The sequence below is a fragment of the Sus scrofa genome, chromosome 11, assembly GCF_000003025.6.
Source record: "Sus scrofa isolate TJ Tabasco breed Duroc chromosome 11, Sscrofa11.1, whole genome shotgun sequence".
NCBI lineage: Eukaryota > Metazoa > Chordata > Mammalia > Artiodactyla > Suidae > Sus > Sus scrofa.
In genome coordinates this window covers 26771225-26795055 of record NC_010453.5, presented here as the reverse complement: position 1 = coordinate 26795055, position 23831 = coordinate 26771225, and positions in this window count along the sequence as shown.

Here is a 23831-nt window from a genome sequence, read left to right as displayed (position 1 = left end):
TTGCTGTAGATGCGCTAATGCCTAAGAAGTCCTATGTTCATTCAGGGTGGATGCCTGCTTTGTGATAAATCTCCTGGGTAATTACAGCCTAGGCATCCTGTGACTGGTCCAGAGACTTGTACTGAAAATAATCAATATAGGCTGGGAGGTGATAGGAAGAAATTCTTCAGTCACAGAGTTAAGGAGTGATTGAAATACTCCAACTACAATCATCTAAGCATCAGGAGCTGAGGGTCAGACTGTTAGGTAGCTAGTCAGACATGAGCCGGTCCTTCCACCCCATTCTGGACTGGCTTATCTTTCCCTCCCTTACTTTGAACTGGTGACCACAACCAGTGGCCCAGAGATCCGCCCATTTGTGGTAAGAATTATTAAGTTTGCTGCCTTACTGGGGACAAACAGGATGTCCTGTTGTGGCACAGCAGAAACGAACCTGGTTAGTATCCATGAGGATGCGTGTTTGAGCCCCGGCCTTGGGCAGTGGGTCCAGGATCCGGCGTTGCCATGAGCTGCGGTGTAGGTGGCAGATGTGACTCGGATCTGGCATGGCTGTGGCTATGCCATAGGCTGGCAGCTGCAGTTCTGATTTGACCCCTAGCCTGGGAATTTCCACATTCATATGCCATGGGTTAGGCCTTAAAAAGAAAAAAAAAAAAAAAAACAAAAACAAAAACAAGGCTCTCCAAACCACTAGCACAGGCTGGCATAGGTTGACATAGGCACACCAAGACCCAAGAGGTCTTTATAACAAAATTATAATAAATTAGCATTGTGGTTTTAGCCCCCCACCATGAGTTTCACTTGGGCACTTATGGGTAAGCACCTGAGCAGGAGAGGAAAACGTATATATCCTAAAACCATCCATCAACATGCCAATTAAATGATGCAAGATGCAGGGAGAGCCCTTCCACCACTTTAGAATACAAAAAACGAACCCTAACTCTAGTAGCAGCGGGGGCTATTTCTGGTTTCCAGACAACCCGCTCTCCCTGGAGAGTGTATTTTCGCTTTGCAAATAAAATCTTTGCCTTTTGAACCTGCTGTATGTCTCTTGAGCAAAGTCTTTCCCTTGGGAAGACAAAGAACTGGGGATTCACTGGAACCTCATAACAAGACTTTATTGAACATCTTAGCAACCCAAAGGGAGGTAGGACTATTAGGAATGCATGAACCAGTGAATATTTGAGGGGATGGGAAAGTAAAAGGAAGAGTCATGTGGGGCTTTAGGACTTAAATTTTCGTGGCCACAAGGTTGATGAAACAATTGAAGTATTCCAGAGGGAGGTATTGGTGCCTTTCTGACAATAACAAGGCAATTCCATCCCTCCAGGATGGCATGTTTGACATAGAAATAAGTCATGTTATAATCACTTATGATGGAGCATGATAATGTGAAAGAATAGCATGCATACATGTATGTGTAACGGGGACACCATGCGGTACAGCAGAAAAAAAAAATTGTATTGGGAAATAATTAAATAAATAAATAAATAAATATTCAAACAATTTAAAAAAGAAAGAAGTCATGTTATAATCAGAAGTGAGTTCCATACCCAGGTCCCACTGAGCCTTTTCTAGAATTATTTTTCCATCAGTTTTTAGGTCTGTCTACCAGTGGGCAAGAGGAGACCATGCATGTTTATTTCCTGTAGGTTCCCAATCTATTTCGAAGGAAGATTGATCTGAGGACAGGGTTAACTGAGAATTCCAAGAGCAGAGACCTGACTGAGAACCCAACAAAAGTGCTCTTTTGAGGTTCACTGGGACTGCAGTGCAAAGACAGAGTTTCAAGAAACACTTAAATTGTGTTCCTCCGATGACAACATGCAGACAGGAGGGAGAGTGGGGGAGAGTCTATACAGCCAAAAAAATGCAAGCCTACATGAATTGTCAAAAATTAGGATCGGAGCTGGCAAGAAATAGGGGTACGGGTTCAACGAGGATTGGGTTCAAAATGATTACGTAGTTGGGAAGTAGGGGGAACTTTGAAACGACAAGGTGGCAGCCAGCAGCTGCTAGCAGATACCATTTTTGAAAACAGCTAGTGGTGTCTTAGGGTTTGATAGAGAAAATTCAAGTTCTCAGTGATACAGGACGTGTCTGAACCCACTTCTACAATGACCATCCGTTTGGGATTCTGGAACCATAGTTACTCCATTTGAATTGTTAAGTGATCTTAAAATTAAATATGTCGGGAGTTCCCGTTGTGGCGCAGTGGTTGGCGAATCCGACTAGGAACCATGAGGTTGCGGGTTCAGTCCCTGCCCTTGCTCAGTGGGTTAGGGATCTGGCGTTGCCGTGAGCTGTGGTGTAGGTCGCAGATGCGGCTCGGATCCCACATTGCTGTGGCCCTGGTGTAGACTGGTGGCTACGGCTCCGATTAGACCCCTAGCCTGGGAACCTCCATATGCCGCGGAAGCAGCCCAAGAAATGGCAAAAAGACCAAAAAAAAAAAAAATGAAATATGTCATCGGAACAAGGTGGAAGTAGGAACAGGAGGAGAAGCACAGTTACTCAGGGTTCCTGCTGCCTCTAGGATCCTCCTGCGTAAAGCTCATGCTGGTCTATGCGGGTATGACCCTTCCAGAGTTGAGAAAGACACGGAACTCTTGCTATGCCACAGCTCTTTTATACTAGGGATGTCATCTTCCTTCCAGAAGAACTTGCAAGAATTCTTCATGAATTTCTGATTGTATTAGTTTCCCACTGTGGCTGACAAATTACCATGAAGGTAGTGGTTTATAACAACACAAATTTATTATATCGTACAGCTCTTTAGGTTAGAAATAATGACAGCGGGCATACTGGGCTAAAATCAAGGCGGCAGCTGGGCTGCTGTGCTCCTCTCTGGAGACTGCAGTAAAAAAAAAAATCCCTTCCCTTGCATATTTCAGCTTCCTTCCTTGGTTTCAGCTTCCTTCCTTGGTTTATGGTGCCCTTCATCTTCAAAGTATGTCCCTCCAATCTCTGCTTCCATTGTCACAGCTTTACTGATTCTGACCCTCACACTTTCCTTTTAAAAGCATCGTTGTGAGACTGACAAAACTCTACTTAAAAGAGACATGTGCACCCGCATGTTCATTGCAGCACTATTCACAATAGCCAAGACATGGAAACAACCCAAATGTCCATCGACAGATGATTGGATTCGGAAGATGTGGTATATATACACAATGGAATACTACTCAGCCATCAAAAAGAATGACATCATGCCATTTGCAGCAACATGGATGGAACTAGAGAATCTCATACTGAGTGAAATGAGCCAGAAAGACAAAGACAAATACCATATGATATCACTTATAACTGGAATCTAATATCCAGCACAAATGAACATCTCCTCAGAAAAGAAAATCATGGACTTGGAGAAAAGACTTGTGGCTGCCTGATGGGAGGGGGAGGGAGTGGGAGGGATCGGGAGCTTGGGCTTATCAGACACAACTTAGAATAGATTTACAAGGAGATCCTGCTGAATAGCATTGAGAACTATGTCTAGATACTCATGTTGCAACAGAACAAAGGGTGGGGGAAAAAATGTAATTGTAATGTATACATGTAAGGATAACCTGACCCCCTTGCTGTACAGTGGGAAAATAAAAAATAAAAAAAAAAAATTTAAAAGCATAATTGTGGCTCAGTGGGTTAAGAACCCGACTGGTATCCATGAGGACGCAGTCAAATCATCTGGCATTGCCACAAACTGTAGCATAGGTCGTGGATGTGGCTCTGGTACAGGCTGGCAGCTGCCGCTCTAATTTGAGCCCTCACCTGGGAATCTCCACATGCTGCAGGTGCAGTCCTAAAAATGCACGCACACAAAAAAAGGATCCTTGTGCTTACATTGGGTTCCCCCAAGATAATGCAGATAATCTTTCTGTCTTGAGATCCTTCACTCCATCACATCGGCAAGTCCTTTAGCCATGCCATCTTCACAGGTCATGGCAATGAGGACATGGGCATCTTTGAGGAAGAAGGGAGGGCATTGTTTACCTACCACATTGATTAAGGAGCGTTTTACAAGTTTGGGGCTCTTTTGATTCTTGCACCAAACTCTACTCCAGGAAGAGCACCTCTTTATCTGTTAGTCCCCTCAAACCATATCTCACACTCCAGGCAATATGAGCTTGAGAAAGCCAGACTCCTTAACCACGCAATGAGTGTTTCAGGTAAGATACCCGTGCCTTTAAAGGAGGGAGGGAAATATTTTTGATAATTTGCTGGAACTGATCATGTCTTTGTACCCTTAACTTCATGTAAGTTTCTTGTGTCCCCAGCAGAGCCTAGCTTTTTTTCTTGTGCATGCTAGCTACTTAGCAACTTTAATATTTATGGAAGGAGTAAACTAGCCTGTTGCAAAAATCGGTGTAATTTCATGTGCCAGGATTTTTGCATGGCAGCACCAAACTTAATTACAAAATGAAAGGGTTTTAGTCTGACAGCAGGGACAGAAACACACCCATCACTGGAAAAGTGGAAATTTCAACTTAGTCCACCAAAGAGCTTAGAAAGCAAAACAAAAACAAGGCAAACAAACAAACAAAACCATCTATTTTTAACAAGCTCCTATCCTTTAACGTATGCATGCCAATGTTATATGAGTTATACGTTTATTCGAATGCTTGATGAATAACAACTGAAGGTAAAATATGGTAAGGCAAATTGACCCACTTTCCTGGCACAGTAGTGTGGTCTGTGTGAAACAAGATATATTAAATCGGTGTTATTCAATAACGTGTTTTATCTTTTGTTTGTCACCTCCTCCAACTTTTCTGAAAATAAACTTGGCAGTGGCACCTTGTTCATTTCATCTCATCTTCTATAAAAATAAAATACCATTCATAATTTCTGCATCCTACAAATCAGCTGTAAATCTGAGGTGGATAGAGCAAACTCATTTCCATCCACATATCTTAAAGGTTTTTCCCCCACAACTTAAAAATAATAGTAATAATAATAATAATAGCTCAATTTTTCCTACCACCTCCATTTCAGGCTAGATGAGAAAATAGTAGCTCTTGACCCCACCAGCAACACTACTGGATCTAAAAACCTCTTAGTTCTGTGATCTCAAGGAAAAACTCATTTGCTTATGCATTTAAAATTTTTTTTTTTATTTTTGCTTTTTTAGGGCTACACTCGTAGCATATGGAGGTTCCCAGGCTAGGGGTCGAATCGGAGCTTCAGCTGCCGGCCTACACCACAGCCACCACAACTCTGGATCCGAGCCATGTCTGTGACCTTCACCACAGCTCATGGCAACGCCAGATCCTTAACCCACTGAGCCAGACCAGGGATCAAACCCGCAACCGCATGGTTCCTAGTGGGATTTGTTTCCGCTGCGCTGTGACGGGAACGCCTTCTTATGCACTTTTTAAGAGAATAGTCTCAAATCCATTCTCTTTATGGATGCTAGAGAATAGGAGAGAAAAGCAAATGCTTATTTGTTCTCTCTGCTGAAAATGTCTAATGTTAGAAGGAGAAGCTTTGGTTCCCACAGAAAATATTGGCTTCCCCATTAGCCATCTGCTGGATGGTGAGAATGTTCTGTGTGGCTTTCTCAGCTGGAACGTTTGGAAAATGAATATATTGTGGCAAGAACGTATGTGGTTGGCCGTAATGTTCACGGATAAGGTTGTTGACTTACCAGATGTCCTGGAAATTCCTGGGGTGGAAGTATATCCAGTTGTTCCAAACCCATTCCTTATGGTGCCAAATGGTATTTTGTATATATGACTCTAGCTCTTTCTCGTGATTTCCCATGGAATTTCTTATTCAGGCAGTCATTCTGCAGAGCAAAACAAGATGGAAATAGATACAATCGAACTGCTCATGTTCCTTCAAACTCTACCCTGATACAGTGTGCATAACAGACCCATGATTTGCCATTCTTCAAAAGAATTCCTTCTCCAAGCCCAACTGTATGCCTGTCTCAGGATGGAAGAGGCTAAATACCACGACCTTGGCTGTACACATTCCAGCTGGTAGAAAAGCAACAGAGTCTAACAGTTGCATGCTTTGCCCACTCACGACACCTAAGGAGCTTGTTTGAAATGCGAATAACCACTGTTTTCAGGGCTGGCTTTCCCTTTTGAAATTAGATGGATGAAGGGATGAATAAAGTGAAACATCCTCTACACTTTGGCATGAAAATAGATTAGACGCCTTCTCTTGCAAATGGAGTTATCTCGCACAGGTCGGCTTCTCGACCTGTTTGCCTTTCATGTAAAGCAACAGAATTTTCCAAGCAGAGTGTGAATTTGTTCTAAATGGGAATCCATTTAATACTCCATAGAATTCCGACGGCCACGCTGATTGTCTATGGCAACGTTTCCCTGTCAAACTACACTACGTGACTTATTTTTATCATTTACTTCTCTATTAAAGGAGCTCCCATAAGAATGTTTATCTCCAAAGATTTTGAAAGGACAACTTAATTTATATTTGACTATCCTGTTGTACCTGGTCTTATTTCACCCTCCATCCTGGGGCTTGGCCATCAGTTTACAAAATCCCTACAGAGATGACTTGTCCTGGTGGTTCCTCCACTAATTCTGTTGCCTAGAGACATGGAATATCTGATGAGCTATCTATGGTATGTCCTCTCAGATGGGCTCCACAGCCATCCTTCAGTGGCCTTTCCTATTTGGGGGGGGGGTGTCACCATGGAGAAAATGCATTTAATCACCTTTGCCCTTAGAGCTTATGTCTGGTGCTGCCTGCCCACCATGCTTCCTGCACACCAAGCCCTGGTCCCTGACCCCTGGCACACTGAGATCTCTGCTCTACCTGCCCCTCTTTCTTCTTTATTCCCCGTCATTTCACCTTGAGGAATCCCATAATCTGCAGGGCATTCTATCAGAATAAGGACAAATGGAAACTGTAATGGAAAAGTCACAGTTCGGGCATATGAAAATGGAGGGGGGCAGCCGCTGAGGGTCTGGTCTCAGACATGCCCCTGCACCACCCAGCACTTGAGTTTTCTCTGAATTGTATCAAACGCAAGGTCACCACCACCTGTTTTCCAAACAAAATCTGCTAGCAGCTGCAGGCTTCACCCTTGTAGTTTCAAAGGTCTCCCCCTTCCCAACTCTGTACTCATCATGAACCCCAAACAACTTTGCTTAACAAACACCCTTACTCCTTCCTAACTCCAGTCCTAATTCTTGACAAGCCATGTATATAACCTTGTGGTTTTCTGTCTTTATAAACCTTTTCCATTTTGTCCTCCAAGAGAACACGATTCAAATGCTTCTTGAATCCGTGTTTCCGGCTCCACAGTCCCAGCAACCCCAAATAAATGCATTTTATTTCAACGAGGTCTCTGATCTTGGGATTCTTGGTTAATAAGAATAATCTCCTCGAAGGGACTGGTTTTGAAGAACCTAAACCTGTGTACGGTTCTTTGTTGTCATCACTGTGCTGCTCTTGCCCTGAGGCAAAAAAAATCACAAAACCAATATCTGCTTGAACGGTAATGAAGGAAGAGAAACGGGGACAGAGTAGGAAGACATTCAACCACAACTGCTAATATCTCAAAATTCTCATGTCCCCACCTAACTAGCAACTGAAAAAAGGAAGAGAAGACCAGAATGGAGGATGGAAGATTGATGACTTTATAAACGACTTTCTAAAATTCAGAGAACTTGGCTCCAACTGCCTTTTTTAGAGGCTGGTAACCACACAACCCACCTCTATGCTCATAGTCCCCACTGCTCCGTGTGCAAATCTAGACCTCACTTTTCCAAGTTCAAATTTAATAAGCATTGCCAAGAGCTATGTAATCTCTGATCAAATGAATGAATGAATATAAATTGGTAGCAGAAAAAAAATATTGACCAGCAGATTGATCTTCAATGTCACATGTGGTTCCAATGGAAAGTCATTTTTTTTGTGGTTCTTGTTGTCGTTGGTATTCTATCAAAGTAGACAAGTCTTCTACTTTCTTCTACAAAGTAGAAGAGTCTTCTGCTTTGCAAATATTCCCATAAGAAAAGTCATGGAAACATAAGGCTGAAGAAAGTTACAGTTTATCTAACCCAGTGGTTTTGTATCTTGCCTCAGTCACCTGGAGAGATTTCACAAAGGTACGTAGGCTCTAGTCCCAGCCCAGACTAACTGGATCAGGGTTCCCCCAACCAATGCTATGTCTTCAAAGCTCCCTGAGTGATGCTAACACCGGAGTTTGCAAACCACCACTCCCACCTGCCTCTTCCCTTTACACAAGAAGGTTGTCATTTATCCAAGGTGCATGAATTCAAGAGCAGTGGTTTACAATGGTTTCTCTGGCCCCTTGGTTAGACCTTCCTTCCACCACTCCCTCCCTGCTTCCCAACACCTCAAAATCATCTTCGAGGCTCCCCAAAGAATTCTGCTCCAGTTTATTTCAGTGTTGAAGAGAACACATTAAAATAGCATCACATTTCACTCGTATGTCGTTCTCACTTCAAAAGCCATAACATTGGTTCCTGTTTCCCCAAAGAAGGACTCCTTGGCCCCCAAACCCCACCCCACCACATGTTTGATAAATATTAAACACCACCTTTATGAGATGGCATTCCCTTCTAGAATGACATTTAGAAGCTCTGAAGTTTAATTGCTGCGGATAACCATCGATCATGGACGGGATGCCCACGGGACGGTGGATGCTGAGGCGCATCATCCATCTCCCGGCGATCCAGTGGCTGGCTGCCGTCCCCTCTTCCTCACTGGTGGATGGCGCTGATGGAGATGGCTGTCGCACCTCCAAAGTGCCTCGTGTTCCCTCACCTGCTCTGCATGACTACTGAAGTGAGCCGTGTTGTGACAGTCTGCCTGCTCGTCCCTGTTCAGATTAATGAATACAGCTTTAGCTGTTAATTCAAAGCTAGTCAAGCTTGCATCCAACAATTAGAGACCAATTTTCATATTCAGCTTGAGTGTATGTGTGGAAGGGTGTGGGGGAGGAGTGCAAACTGGCGTGATTCTTTTTTTTTTAATTTTTATTAAAAGTAGAGTTGATTTACAGTGCTGTGTCAATTTCTGATGTAAGGCATGGCGACCCAGTCATATGTACATATACATTCTTTTTCTCATACTATCTTCTATGATGGTCTATCCCAAGAAATTGGATGTAGTTTCCTGTGCTGTACAGTAGGACCTCATTGTTTATCCATTCTCGATGTAATAGTTTGCATCCACTAATCCCAAACTTCCCATTCATCCCACCCACCTCCTCCCCTCTCCCTGCTTGGCAACCACAAGTCTGTTCTCTTTGTCTCCACAAGTCTGTGATTCTTTATATATCTAGGGCTGAGCTTGAGGGAGCATGACGAGGAAGCGACCCTGAACACAGCACAGGAAGCTCTCCTCGGGTCTGGCTACAACACCATGTTTCAAGCCTCAACATCTTTGCAAACTCCCACCATGTGACCCGAGAGGGTTTGAGCTTCCTGCCCTGTGGCTAGATTGCAATCCATCAAAAATAACAAGCGCAAGGCAGCCCCCATGCACTTCTGCCTTCCAGGAGAGTCAGCTGCTGAGCCAGTGTTTGAAGGGGTTTTAGAATCAGAGCCCCAAACCTTCCACTTCTCATGTCTTCCGTCCACAATAAGAAATGAAATGTTTACTTGTACATAGAATGTTGTAAGGGAATTTATCGGCCCCCTTTCAAGATCATCCAGGGCAAAAGAAACTGAGTTCTTAATCCCCAACCCTGAAAGAGCCTCTCTGATAAAGAGAGGGCTACAAATGCCCTGTCTTGCCTGAAAAATCTATGTGTGCACCCCAGGTTCCAAACACTATCAAGATGCACTCGAACCAGAATTTGTATTTACAGAAAGGAGAAAACAAACCCAGCCAGAGCATCCCTGGACCCCGTTACTGACGGTAGAGGTGGTTCAGAGGAATCCACATTCATCCAAGCTATGCTATCCCTCTGCTCTGGGAATAGAAACCTCCCCCTAGTCATTTTGTCTGATCTTATTTTCAAAGCATGTGGCCTGGCGTTGGAGCACACTATAAAGCAGTTGATAGTAGTTTTGATAAAGTTGATAGAGTCTAGTTACTTTCCTTATTGAATTTCTTTCAGTTCTGCCTCCCTATTTAGCAGGTGACTTTGGTGTCTAACCAGCTCAGCCGTGCAAGGAAGGATGCAGGAATGGAATTGCTGTCCCCTTGAGAACAGGTCCCCCTGGGGACCAGGTGGAGGTGGCACAGGTCATCCGTCGTGAACATCTCCACCCACAGGTGAAACACAGGCAGAGGGACAGGGGCAGCACATGCAATGACCGTGTTTGCTGGATCTCTATGCTTTCTGCTCAAATGTTTGAAGTCTCTGGGTGCTGGTTTTAAAGGGCATCTGTAATCTTGTCTGTAAACTAGTGACGGAAAACATCTAACTTGAAGAATTGATGTGGTGTAAAGATAACTTGATCCCCTTGCTGTACAGTGGGAAGATAAATAAAAAAAAAAAAGAATTGGTGTGAGGAATGAGTGAGATAAGTGGAAAGCATTTAGTACAGTGTCTAGTGCATAGGCAGAACTCAAGAAATGAGGAAAGATATGGAAAACATATCAGCAGTGGTTCCTGTCTTCCTGGAAGTTTACGGTTTATTAGGAACATATATAAATAACAATGCAACAAATGGTTATAGATGGAGTAGGGGCTAGCTCTTCCCGTTTCTCTAACAGGGAATAATCAGGAGTGGGAGGGCTGCTTTGCAGAGGGTGGTTTTGTGTGTAACTGGGAAGAACACATCTGACTCCATATTGGATCTTTTTCTTTTAATTGAACCTTAGTATTCTATTGCTTTTTCTGCAAGTTAATCACTAACCGGAGATTATATATAGCTTAAAGTGTACATAATGGCCCATCTCTGAGAACCCTGCATCCCAAGCCTGAGTTTAAGTTAAAATACCTTTGCTTAGCTCATAGGAAACATCCTGACTAGGCCCACCTTTGAGGGGCCTCAGGACAGAGGAAATTAACACATCACTTCTCCCTCATCAGAGTCTGGCTAGAAACAGGAAATATTTGCAGCAACTTTATCACCTCCTCTTCTTTGCTCTATAAAAGAAATCTAGCATCCAAACCTGGACAAGAGGGTTCTTTGGGACACAAGAGGGTTCTTTGGGACACTAGTCCACCATCTTCTCGGTCTGCTGACTTTTCAAATAAAGTTGCTCTTCCTTGACCCAACAACACATTCATTTCTGGATGGACTGAACCATCACGTGGCCAGCAGCACAAGCTTGGACTGGACCAAAAGAGGAAGCCATGCTGAGGATGTGACATTTAAGCTGAGACCAGAGGAAGACCAGAAGAGCTGGGTGAGTGGCCCTGCAGGCACAAGGAACAGAAACTGCAAACCTACGAATTGGCAGAGAGATGAGTTTGGCTGTAAGGTACATTGACATGCGAGGAAGAGAACAGGGCAAAGGGAGAGAGAAAATTCTGATTGTACCCTTAGTTCTTGTAACTCAAAATGGGGTTCAGGTATCACCTGGGAACTTTCTGGAAATGTAGCAATGCAAGTACCAACCCAGGCTTTTAAATCAGAATCCACATTTAACAGGATCCCTGGGTGATCCCTCTGTGCTTCTGAGATCGAGAATCACTGGTGTAGGAAGCCACTGAAAAGTTTAGGCAGCATAATGGTGTGATCTGCTTGCTTGTAAAAGGATTTCTGCTGATGCTAGGGTGAAAATGCATTAGAAAGAAGTGTTTTTCTTGCTTTTTTATTATTACTTTTGAGGTCACCTGCCTAGTGTGTTGTTCCCTCTCCTTCCAAGACTAGATCTGGCTGGGATCTGGCCATTTTCCACCTGAGGTCCAGCCCAGTGGTTACTGCCCTGCTTTCTAAATTCATTGTTCAGTGTCACTGCCCACCTGCCTTGTGTTTTCAAATGTTGCCTGTTCCTGTATTCCCCAGATCCCAGCTCTGCCCCCCACATCAGGAAGTCCACTTCCTTACATCTGGATGAAACCCTCTGAGGCTGGAGCCGGATCCTGCTTGCATGGTGCACCCAACACCTTCAGCTGGCTTTCTTCCAGATCTGACCTCTGCCTCGGAAGTGGATTCATGCCCCATCCCTCTGTTCCCCCTGCATGCCCCTTCCATGCCACAGGAACTCAGGGACTCAGTAAAAACTGAGCATTCCTGGTGACCATAATTAGATCCCAAAGGTGGAAGAGGAGTTCATAAGCAAATGCCAACCATCTTCACATTAAAAAATAAAACTTTTTAATGGATTGTTGGGAGGAGCTGCTAATGAGCTAACGGCTTTTAATTCAATATTTGACAGTAATTGCAATAGAATTACATTTAACAAGACAAGAACCTCTATGGGTTTTTAGCAGTCAAATGAGGTAACAGAACAGTTCCTGCTAAGGAACTGAAATATAATCAAAGGAGCCTTCATGCCTGTTGCTGTGTCTGAGTGACAAGACTACCAACGGGAACCCCCACACATGGATGCTACTGGTTGTCTGGAATAAGAAATACCAACACAGTATCTCTCCACTTAGCATAGAGGAGTAAACCCCAGGGCTAGTGGAACACGTAGCTTATTGAGGCTAGTTGGAGAGCTCTCTCAGCTAAAACTGTCAGCGAGACTGGGAGGCAAAAGCAAAAAAGGCATCACTTTCGACCATACACCAATTTAAAAAAAAAAAAGAAAAAATCTACGTAAAGAAGTAAGAGACAAATAAACAGAAACAGAAGATATAGACTCTTGTGTTTGGTACTTCTGGTTTCTTTAAGTAAATAAAATAGTTGTTTTTTTTTGTTTTTTGTCTTTTGTTTTTTGGTTTTTTTTAAAGGCACTGCTTGGAGCACCCACTGTGGCAAGGCAGGTTAAGGATCCATTGCTGCTGTTGCCGCAGCGGTGGCGTAGGTTGCCGCTTCCGCTCAGATTCAATCCCTGGCCCAGGAACTTCCATACGCCATGTGTGCAGTCGAAAAATTTAAAAAAAAAAAAAAGAGAGAGAGAGAGAGAGAGACAGCTTGATGAGGTCTAATGGAAATTTGGTAGTGATGCTACTAGCAGCTATAACCATTCCCCATCGCATGGCAATGGTAAGGAGTCTTCTTTTTTTTTTTTTGTTTCCCTCCTTCTAAGCAGTGCTCTGAAGGGAAGGGGCAGCTCGCATTGGGCTCACCATCCTTCTCTCTGAATGACCGATCCGCCCTTCTATTAGCAGAGTTCAATCAGACCCACTAAATGAGGGCAGCATTAAAAGAGGGGTGTTTCTACGGGAAGCAGGAAGGGATGGTGAGAACATGGTAAAGGGTTTAATCAGGTCACACTGCATTTCTTTCCCAGGAGATCTGGGTTAGGCAGCTGGGAGTAGCACAGAGGCATGGCTCCAAAAGCGTTTTCATTATGCACTTTCTTGAAATCCTCTGAAGATGCTCACCTTTCTCACCTCAAATGGCTGTGTCATCACCTGTATTTCTGCTCTAACTCTGGCTTTAATGGATTTTCTGAGCTTTCCAGCTTTGAAACCATATAGAAAGAACAGTCTCACCTGAGTACCATAGCTGTTGCTCAGATCAAATGTCACCGTCCTCGGGGACAGCTTTAACTTCAGAATGATGTTCAAATTTGGGAGCTTTAAAGCCAAGCAAATAGATTCTATATATTTTTGATGGTCTCTAAAAGAAGCTTCAGAAAGAAGACTCTTATTTTCTCTCAGTGTAACACTATATATGTTATAAAAACAAATAAAGGAAGTCAAAATGCCAGTTTATACAGGATTTGGGGGGGAAATAATGTGAAAAGAAAGAAAAATAGCTAGCCAAATCTTCACATTGCTTTATAAGGAAAAAGAACCTTTGGATACAAAGTTCATATTTGACAGGTAATGTGACAATAAATGAGGGGGAAACATGAATTAAAATGCAATGAAAAGTTCATAGTCTCCGTGCACAGAAAAATAAGTGAATGTCCTTAAATTGATCAGCTCTCCAGCTGGGAGAAGGGCTTCAAATGATTGATGGATGTGTGATGGTTTTTCCTTTAGTTGTATGTTGAGCCATAACGAGGAGATTAATTGGAGTCCCTTTTTTTTTAAGTATAAATGCATTTGTAATGTACTGTGCCTTGCGTACAGTTGGAAGTTAAAAGTGCTTTCAAGATTAATGCAAAACCAAGAGACAGATAGATGGCAGAAAATAAGAGATTCTACATATTTCGTGTGATGAAAAAAATGCTTCAAATATCGGAAGCCATTTGGAAGCTAAACCTAAAGATGGCATCAGATCAAGGAACCCTGGGGGAAGAGCCACGAAGGGGGCATCACAGCTACAAATCACCAGGCGAGTTCAAGTTCTCAGAGTCTCAACAGCAAAACCCAGCAGATGCACCGCCTGCCCTGCACCAGCAAGGTGTTAAAACAGAATGCGTTTACATACCTAAATGCAATTTTCCAATGGCATTGACTGCTTCCTGAAAATCATGTGGGACCCTTCTGGGAAAAGAGACCCTCAGATTTCTTTGACACTCACAGAATCAGAACGGCCAAGTGGATCCCAGGGTATTCCTTAGGGTTCACAGCCTTTGCTTCTCTTGCTGGCTGAATCAACATGCTTTTAGACTAATGGCTGGGGATGAGCCCCCCATGTTAAGGCCAAAAAAAGTTGGGGGAACCCTATGTTCATAGTTGTGTCTGCTCCCAGCACTGAATGGAAAACCTAGCAGGTCTATATGCATGGCAGCTCTGAGGCTCAAAGGCTGGGAATCACTGACCCTAACCTGGTGCCTGATACAGGAGGGGTGGTCATGAAATAGTCTTTGAACTAATTAGGGAATTGAAAAGCCTCTGCATTATTGTATCTCTTTCAGATACAATTGCAGATTTAATAATTCTCCATCCGGTGGTATTGCAAAGAAGACCAGACAGAGAAGCACCTCATACACAAGTTTTATAATATCTCAGAACACCTGAACCCAGGAATCTTGTCCACCTTAACCTGTGAGACTTTCATGATTCCTCTTTTATATCTGTCCTTGCACTTATTCCAATAAGAGGCTTCCAGGACGTGTACAATAAACGATATTCTTTAACAAATCAGTGCCTCTTTTTCTAGGTCATTAGTAGAATTCAGCTTCATCGGTTATAAGGAAAAAAAGTTGTAGGGGGCTGTTTCTCCTTTCTTTTTCAAAACAAACAGACACTAAAAAGAACCTATAACTAGAAGCTATATGAATGCCACCTTTATTCACACGATTCATAGATCAAGAGAAATCTATTTTAAATTTCTCAAATAGCTTAACCTTTTTTTTTTTTTCTTTTTCTTTTGAGGGCCTCACCTATGGCACATGGAAGTTTCCGGCTAGAGGTAGAATCAGAGATGCAGCTGCCAGCCTATACCACAGCTGCAGCAACTCAGGATCTGAGCTTGTGGCACTCAGGATCCTTAACCCACTGGGCAAGGCCAGGGATTGAACCTGCATCCTCTCAGACACTATGTCAGGTTCTTAACCCACTGAGCCACCACAGGAATTCCTGGCTGAAGCTTTTAAAATCAGTGTATTAAATCAATAGAAAGGAAGGGGTATAAAAACCCTAGGCGTTTCGCCGTAATATCCAGCATGATTCACTTATTTCTCTGAGTTTGCCAGCCAGTCAGAGTGACACGTATAATCACATCTCAGGATTTCTGGCAGCCCTCACTACCTATGGCACCCACCTAGCCACCTGGCAGAGTTCTGAGCAATGGGGTCTGAGAAGTGATTGGACTAACTTGTACATGATGATTTTAAAAATGAAGCCGACTGGCGCTCCCATCGTGGTGCAGCGGAAACAAATCCGACTAGGAACCATGAGGTTGCGGGTTCGATCCCTGGCCTCACTCAGTGGATTGAAGATCCGGGATTGCTGTGAGCTGTAGGTCTCAGACGGGGTTCAGATCTGGTGTTGCTGTAGCTGTGGCGTAGGCCTGGGAACCTCCATATGCCGTGGGTGCAGCCCTAAAAAATCTATCAATCAATCACTAAAAACTAAAATAACAATGAAGCTGACTGTCTTTGCCTCTCTCTATTTTCCCTTTCCACCAGGCTATCAGGTGGACTTGGCAGTGACCCAGGCGTGAACAGCCATCACCCTGAAGGATGACAGAGCCACAAGATGGAAAGAACCCGGATCCTTGAACCATCACTCCCAGCAGAGCCTTCCCCACAAGCCTGAACTGATCACTTTTGGATTGTTGTGTGAAAAGAAATAAACCTTTGCCTTGTTCAAGTTCCTGTGTTCATGATTTCTTAGTTTCAACAGCTTAGCTCATGCCTAAATATTACACCTCTTATTCTAAGTTTCTGTAATTTTATATTTTTCCAATAGGCAAAACATCTAATGCTTCATCTGCAAGGAATATACTAGTTCCAAGTTTTCTCCTAAGAGGATTGTATGGGTTAAAGCAAGTATTTCACTTTATAATCCTACACAGATGACAATGACCAGTAGAAAACCAATAGAAAATGTTCTCAGGACAAATGTGCCAAGTCGTTAAAAAAAAAGAAAAAGAAAAAAGAAGAAAGAAAAACTAAGGTGAGCCCACAAAGCTAAAAATATTATGATACACGGTATTTTTTTGACCTGGATATATCATCCGAAAGTGCCCTTTGTCTAATTTTGAGCATATTCTCAGTGACAAAAAGCCATACTTGCGAGTCTATTTCTGGGCATGCGCACGGAGTTAATTAGCAACTTCCTACCTTACCGCTCATGCAAATTTCAAAGTTCAAGAAGTGGCAATTTGTCCACATAAAACCTTATGCAGCTTTTATTGTTTTGTCAGATCTCCTTACATAAACACATAAATTAAATACTCTGTTATTGTACCTGCTTAAAAATATGGCAGGATTCCTTGGGAGAAGGGAACATTTCAAATGCTAGAAAGAGAAAGGGTTTGGGATCTCCCTCTCCGGGGTATGCCATGGGATGAAAGTTTGTTTTGGAGAAATATACAGCACATTGCAAGTTTCCAACCACCCATCCTGTTACATAACAAGGTGTTAGGCTAGACTGTTAAGCACGCCACTCTCCTAGCCCAACCCTCTCCACGCTGCATGTACACACACCCAAGCTCAGCACAAGGAAAGTTCATACTGTGTCTGCTGAGCGTTGAGAACACAAAAGATTCAGGAAAACAATCAACAAGGCATTCATGTCCCTTTTGCACATTCATTGACGTTACAGGACCGAGAACTGATTCCAGGGTCTCAGGTCACGATTATTTTTTTTTTGCTGTTCTGCATAAAGTTCTTCATTATTCTTGCCTGACTTGTCTACACATTCCTGAGGCGTTCCTTCCTTCTGCCTCCTTTATGCCAGAACCTCTTCCCTATTTTAAAAGGTAACGACTCTTCCGACTCTGTGAAATTGCTTTCTACTATCATGATTCCTTTAATATGTTTTAAACGCTTTGAATGAGACTACGTTGGAATAGATTATTTATGCCGATATTATTTGAGATGGCTCAGTGGTTTCCAACATGGGTTTTAAGTGACTTAGATTTCCTTAAAGCTGGTGAAGGGGCTCCTCTGACATCTCAAAATTACACAAATCTGTACTCCAGAGCACGAGCGTGTACACATATGCACACACATGCATGTGCATGCACACACACACATACACACACATTTATTCTTGGTTAGACTCCACAGGTGACAAGATGACATGACAACTGTTTTTGTTATTGTTTTTGTTTTTTTGTCTTTTTGCCATTTCTAGGGCTACTTCCTGTGGCATATGGAGGTTCCCAGCCTAGGGGTCTAATTGGAGCTATAGCCACCAGCCTACACCAGAGTCACAGCAATGGAGGACCAGAGCCACGTCTGTGACCTACACCACAGCTCACAGCAACGCCGGATCCTTAACCCAGTGATCAAGGCCAGGGATCGAACCCACAACCTCCTGGTTCCTAGTCAGATTCTTTAACCACTGCGCCACAACGGGAACTCCGACAACTGTTTTTGCTTTCTGCTGAAATTATTTTAACTCAGCAATGCAACACTGGGTACCTCGTACTAGCTTATTAGAAGTTTAACAAGCTTCTCGTTGAAAATATGAAAGAGTGTAAATTATTACTGAATGAAGTTTACTTTTGATAGATTTTTTTTTCCAAAATGATGGACTTACTGGGTGGTGTAAAATAAATGCTTTCCTCTTCGCTTAAAAATTAGGCTAAGCCTATTCTTTTCCCCTGGAGATCCGAAGATCCTAAATTATCCCAAGATAAATGAAACAAGTTCTTGGTAATACTGTCAAACTACCAAATGGGACCATCATGGAAAATTCTGCTTGTTTTCAATCTCTGCTTAATTTTGCCAGTAGAGCAGGTGATACCAGCTTCTCATCAGCTATCAGAGGAGAAGAAATTCCTCCTCTTCCCAGTCATTTGCTATGACTTCTATTTGCAGGAAAAAACAAAAACAAAAAAAAACAGAACCTAAGTCAATTCTGTTTGCCTGAACATTTTTTATATTAAAAAAAATCCTCATTACTTTTGATTCAACTGTTCCCTAGTGCCACCTTAATTTTTTTTTCTTTGCTTTTGAGGACCAAACTGGTGGCACATGGAACTTCCCAGACTAGGGACCAAATCAGAGCTGCAGCTGCCAGCCTATGCCACAGCCATAGCAACTCGGGGTCTAAGCCGAGTCTGCAACCTACACCACAGCTCGTGGCAACGCTAGATCCTTACAATGCCAGATCCTTAACCCATTGAGCCAGACCAGGGATCGAACCCGCATCCTCATGGATCCTAGTCAGGTTCATTAACCTCTGAGCCACAAAGGGAACTCCCCTGGCTTAATTTTAAAAATCTAAAATATATTTTTGACTGCCTCGTTCCAGCCCTATCCACAGGTATACAGGCAGCGTAAAGGAACATAAAAGTGAGAGTCTGCAGCATTAGAGTCTATTGTCATTATTGGTCTTCTATACCAACCTGGCCTCTGAAAGAGATCCCATCAAGTGTTTACATTTTATCATTTCCAAGTGTTTCTCTCCGATAGCGCGCCTGGCAAATTTATGAATAAGTCTGGAACTTTTCAAGATAAACGGAAGTTGGTCTTCTTTATTGGCTTCTGACTTGAATTCCCTCTCCCTCTTCAAGGCAGACACTCCTGGTTTCAGAATCCAGCTGCTGAGTGTTTCTTTGCCCTGACTCTAGCTGCGCATCACACTTGGTTTTGCAGATTTGATAAAGCCTGGGAGTTTCTAATGTCCCTGCCAGAACAGGCCAAGCATTACTTCCTGGGGAATGAAGCCAGTGGGCACCCCTTCGAGCCACATAAATACGACCCAGAAATCAGTGGGCTTTTTGAATGGTGGGGATTTGCCCGAACAACTGCACAAAGTAGCATGATCAAAGGGCTAAAAGAAATTTCCTAAAATGACAGGGGGGAAAAGAACAACACCAGCAACAACAGAGGGTGCCTGTGTTGATTTTTGTCAGCCGCCCTTCAACGCTGCTTGGATTTCACAGCAAGGAGGATTTCCAACCAATCCATGTCCTGTTTCTATATAAAAACATGAGCTTATCCACTAATACAGACCATCTCTCACACCTCACATCACATCATAAGCTGCTGTTTTGAAAAGGAAAGCTCAGAGATTTGGATGGGTATGGGGTTTGGCAGTGGTGAGGAGTAGAGCAGAGTGATAAAAATTCGGATATCCAGTTTACACATTTCATGGGTTTCCAGCTTTCAAATACCCTCTGTGCCCTTTGATGGTGCTGTGAGGGCCACGGCTGATGGCAGAGAGGAAATATGCTGTCACATTGAAACAGAATTTACCCTTGAATAAAAAGGGTGCACACAATAGAACTGATAATGGTTTATTATCACAAGAACTGCCTTGCTCAGTTGGCTCTTATTTGAGTCTATCAAAGACCATCTGCTAACACGGAAATATGTTGTTTGAATATTCACCCATCATTTAATTCTCTCTGCGTAGACTGAGCATCTCCTAGGCACACACTAGATCCATGTGCTTCTGATATCACTGACACAAAGACTGTGCACACATAGTTTAGAGGAGGATAGAGAGAGCCTAAGCAAGCATTTAAAGTCTTAAGGACAAAAGGAAGTGTGGAGGGTTTTTTCCCCTAAAATAGATGTACATTATTCTAGTGTATCCCCAAAGAAGGGGGATTATGTTTCACTATAGGCATGAGTTAGCGTCTCGAAGTCTTCAATAATGAAGTCTGAGAATAAAGGACTCTAAGCTTTAAGCATTAAGACAGGAAGTTTGGTAGAAAAACAAACTCGGAGAAATGGTATTGATAACAGCATTATGAACCATCTAAGATTGTCCTTAATAAAATTATTTTTTAAATAGGTATCTAAGATTGGTTTTGAAATCCGTGGGTTTGTTTCTGTTTTTTCAATAAATTCTTTGTATTGTTTTTTATTAGATGCCACATGCAAGTGATCTCATATGGTAAGTGCAATCCTTGGGGGAGGGAAGAATTGGGAAGATGGAAATAACATATATACACTACAGTATAACACAGATAATTAACAAGAAGCTACTGTAAAGCACAGGGAAATCTACTCAATAGTTTGTAATAATCCACATGCGAAAAAAGAACAGATATATTCACATGCACGATTGATTCACTTTGTTGTACACCTGAAACGCAGACAACCTGGTCAGTGAGCTATTCCACAATAAAATTAAATTTTTAAAAAAATAGATATTTAAATGTCTGACAAACCCCAAAGGTCAAAGAGTCCAACACTATTATTCTGTTGATGGGAAAATTGAGTTTTCTTATGTTGCACAGATAATTGCTGGGGATAAAGAAATGACTAGTCTTATAAAGAGGTTGAGGGTATATCCACCACAACTTGTCACTCTTAGAAATAAGAATTGCACTCACAGACATAGAGAACAGACTTGTGGTTGCCAGTGGGGAGAGGGGAGGGAATGGGATGGACAGTGCATTTGGGGTTGGTAGATGCAAACTATTACATTTAGAATGGATAAGCCATGAGGTCCTATTGTATCCAATCTCTTGAGATAGAACATGGTGGAAGATGGTATGGGAAAATAATGTGTGTCTGTGTGTGTCTCTGTGTGTGTGTGTGTGTGTCTGTGTGTGTGTGTGTGTGTGTGTGTGTGTGAGTGATGGGGTCACTATGCTATATAGCAGAAATTGACACAACACTGTTAAGATCAACTATTCTCTAATAACCATAAAAATTAAATTAAAAAAAAAAGAATTGCCCTCAAACTCGTCCGCGCTATGGGTCTCTTTGTTCAGATGCTGGGGGAAAGCAGATCTGTGATTAAGATAAATTTTTCATCTAGGCCCTGAAAAGGTTTTCCTGACAGGGAGAACTTTCTTTCAAGTTTCTCTCACAAAGTGGTCTTGACAAATTAATGGATGAGAGATTAAAACATCTCAAATTTAGACACCAGATTCTGCGAATTGTTTTCACTGTATAATTAGAATAAAAATCAGAATTGGGAGCCTGCCAGTTTCTGGAGCTTTTCAGGTCTTCACCAAAGGGGGATGGCACTGTCTCCTCGTCTTTTTTATCCGGGCCAAAACACACTGGAGAAGCCATGCCAGCCTCGGACAGACAGTAACAGATTGCATTTTATCATGCTCAAGGGGTTCCCTACACAGAGTCCAATCTTACCACTGCTGGAAAAAAAGAGAAAAAAAGCAGGTATTAGTGGACTAAAGGCCACTCATCCTATCCTTAGTCAGCTGACAGATGGAACTGTGTCACTTGACAGCCGTCTTTGTACCTAGCTGCTTGACACAGAAAAGTCCACGCTCCAACGTTGTCATTTCAGGCACATCTGGTCTGGAAGCATCTCATACACAGCATCTCCTTTATAAAAAGGCCCCTCTTGTGGTTAATATAAACATGCTGCAACTGAAATAATCATGTCAGCCCAAAAGATAAACACAAGCGATGATATAATGCATTCCTGTTTTCCTCCCATAAGCCATGCCCAGGAAAAAAAAATACGAAGTTGGGAAAAAAAAAATACAGAGTGGAAGACATTCCTGGAGATGATTCTGGTATAGTGTCATGAGAATCACACCAAGACCCGTATTTTGAGGAAGCTCCCGGGAGAACCCCTTTCCCGGGGAGCAATATTTACAATGGATCAGGGGAGTTCTGTTGTGACTCAGCAGGTTAAGAAGCCGATTAGTATCCATGAAGATGTGGGTTCGATCCCTGGCCTCCCTCAGTGGGTTAAGGATCTGACATTGCCATGACCCGTGGTGTAGGTTGTGGATGTGGCTCAGATCTGGCATTGTTGGGGCTGTGGCATAGATGGGCAGCTACAGTTCTGATTTGACCCCTAGCCTGGAAACTTCCATATGCCACAGGTGTGGCCCTAAAAATGCAAAAAAAAAAAAAGTAAAAAATAAAATAAAATGGATCAACACAACTTAAAATGCTGCATTTGATTTCTATGATGTATCCCATTCCAAATGTCTACCTTTGTGGCTCCAATGTAGAGTATGGTGGCAGAGAATTCCAGCTGCCATCCACTAAATAACTGGTGAAGGCAGAAGAAAAAATTCCTTCTTTTAGCCAATATTCAAAAGCAATCAGAACCCATCAACTAGTGAGACTGGCCCTAATATCTCATATTTGGAGACATCTGGGAGCATGCCAGAAAATTCTGAAATGGTTAGTTGAAGCTACCATTTTCAGACCTTATGAATTTCTTGGTTTGTGCTATCCTAAGAGACTACAGAAATATTTCTTTGGAAAAATTATTATTCCATATTTTCATAGAACTTTCCCTGTTTTTCAGTTTTACATGCATGACCTTATTAAATCTTCACATTATGAAGCCTCAGTTTTAAAGAAGAAAGCGAAGTTGAGAAAATTGAAGTGGCATTCCATAGGTCACACAGCTAGGAAATAGGAGACAGCTGAACACACGTGCAATGGACTTCTGTCTTTTTTGTCATTTTAGGGCTACATCCATGGCATATGGAGGTTCCCAGGCTAGGGGTCCAATCAGAGCTGTAGCTGCCAGCCTACGCCAGAGCCACAGCAATGTGGGATCCGAGCTGTGTCTGTTGTCTGCAACCTAAACCACAGCTCATGGCAACGCCAGATCCTTAACCCACTGAGCAAGGCCAGGGATCAAACCTGCAACCTCATGGTTCCTAGTCAGATTCGTTTCTGCTGCATCACGACGGGAACGCCATGTCTTTTTTTTGCTCATGGTACCATCCCTAAATGGAGGAACACATTATTGTGAGTTTTTTTTTTCTTTTTATATATATTTTTTCTACCGCACAGCATGGTGACCCAGTTACACATACATGTATACATTCTTTTTTCTCACATTGCATGTTCCATCATAATTGACAAGACAGAGTTCCCAGTGCTACACAGCAGGATCCCATTGCTAATCCATCCCAAAGGCAACATTCTGCATCTATTTACCCCAAGCTCCCAATCCATCCCACTCCCTCTCCTTCCCCCTTGGCAACCACAGGTCTATTGTCCAAGTCCATAATTTTCTTTTCTGTGGAAAGGTTCCTTTGTGCCATGTATTACACTCCAGATATAAGTGATGTCATATGGTATTTGTCTTTCTCTTTCTGACTTACTTCACTCAGGATGAGAGTCTCTAGTTCCATCCATGTTGCTGAAAATGGCATTATTTTATTCTTTTTTATGGCTGAGTAGTATTCCATTGTGTATATATACCACATCTTCCTGATTCAATCATATATAAGCGGACATTTGGGTTGATTCTATGTCTTGGCTATTGTGAATATGGCTGCAATGAACATGCGGGTGCATGTGCCTTTTTTAAGTAGAGTTTTGTCCGGATATATGCCCAAGAG